Source organism: Prionailurus bengalensis, chromosome A2 (assembly GCF_016509475.1).
Source record: "Prionailurus bengalensis isolate Pbe53 chromosome A2, Fcat_Pben_1.1_paternal_pri, whole genome shotgun sequence".
Lineage (NCBI taxonomy): Eukaryota > Metazoa > Chordata > Mammalia > Carnivora > Felidae > Prionailurus > Prionailurus bengalensis.
The window spans coordinates 39,608,627-39,610,306 of NC_057348.1; the positions used below are offsets into that span (position 1 = coordinate 39,608,627).

At 51.2% G+C, this 1,680-nt stretch overlaps 1 pseudogene; it reads right to left on the reverse strand.

Annotated features, from left to right (window-relative positions):
- On the reverse strand, positions 1 to 1,187 carry LOC122488181 (annotated as a pseudogene).
- Between the last annotated feature and the right edge of the window lie 493 nt (positions 1,188 to 1,680).

Genomic DNA, 1,680 nt, shown 5'->3' on the forward strand with positions numbered 1-1,680 from the left:
TCACAAGCAAGATCTCTGTGAGGGGAACAGCCCATACTTCTGTGGGAGGATGGATGTAATACTTTCCAGGGCACAGCCTGGATGAATGATACCAAACTTTCCAAGTACAGACAAGTCAACCACAGTTGAGCCCAAGCAGTACTCAGGGCTCTGGCCATCCCCAATTGGTCCCCCATCAATGACCGGCAACAACTGAGGCCAGAGGTACAGGAATTCCTTGACATTTGGAGAACTGGCCTAAGAGTCAAGGTTGGTACTGGTGAGAGCAAGTGTTGCTCAAACACCTAGGCCAAATCCTGCATGAAGCCATGATAGGAGTCCAGGTGCCTACAAGAGGAGTAAAGGGGTTCAGGTCCTTACTGAGCTCTTGGGAGCTTTCCAACACCAGGGTCACTGGTTCTGAAAATAAGTCTTTCAGGAGCACCTTGGATATGCTCAACATGGCAGTCCCTGTAGACATCGGCCACATGGCCCAGATAGACAGGCAGCAGCTTGGCCTTGCTGCAGCCCTTGAGGGGGTACACAGCGCCCTGTGCCACTGAGCAACTTGCCGAGAAGGCCAGGCCCTATGGCGTGTGGGTGGGGACCACCACCATGGCGGGCGCCTGTGCGCAGCTCAGCCACGGAGGCCCAAAACACCTTGGTCCAGCGGGCAAGGCCACACTCCCGGGGAGCCACAACAGCCAGGCCCTTGGCACTGGCAGAGTGGGGCTCAGAATGCAGAGGAGCTGGCTGCTGTGGACAAAGCCCCCGCCCCCGCCCCCATCCCTCATTCAACCTGGTGCTGGCAGCCACCACGGCTCTCAGCACCTGCAAATCTCCTGGACTTAACTCATGATTAGATTTTAGGGGTGAGGCAGAGGGAGGAGTCAAGGATGATGGCCAGGTTTCTGATGTGGGTCAATGAGTCAGTCATGGTGATATTAACAGGGCTAGAGTTATAGGAGGGGAGGCTGGTTGGAAGAAGATATTGAGTTGAGTTGTAGATGTAGTGAATTTGACGTATCATTTAGGATGCTCTTGGCTGCAAGTAACAACAAAACAAAACAAAACAAACTAAAAACCCACGCAAACAATAAGGGACTATATTGTTTAACATAGTTGGAAGCCCCTTTCCCAATAAGATTCAATCAGCTGGTCATTAAGGACCCAGGCTCTACTCCTGTTGGATTTCACCTATCCCTCATGGTTGCAGTTGGTTTTCCTGACTCTGACTGACTCCAAGGCACAGCAGTATCGAGAAGGAGAAAAGAAGCCATCATTCATGTATCTGTTTGAGAGAAAACTTTTCCTAGACATTCCCAGCAATCTGCCCTGTCTGGGTCACATGCCCACTCCTTAAGCAATCACAGGCTTCAGCCAATCGTCTGGAAAGGATTGGCAGCTGAAGAGTCGTCCAACACCACGACCAACAGCCCTACAAGGTGACCGTGGCATATGCAAATGGGGTTAGCTTGGAAACAGTCAGAAACAAGGAACAAAGGACAGATTTGGGGTGAAGGCACCATAGAGGTGCTATGAGGAAAGCTGTCCCCTGCAGAGACAGGGGCAGAGAGAAGAACAGGGGCCAAACACACAATTCCAGAGAACACGTCTATCTAAGGGGTATCCGAGGAAGAAAAACTGCATTGTAATGGTTGACAACTTGACTCTGGATTCAGACAGACCTAGGTGGGAATT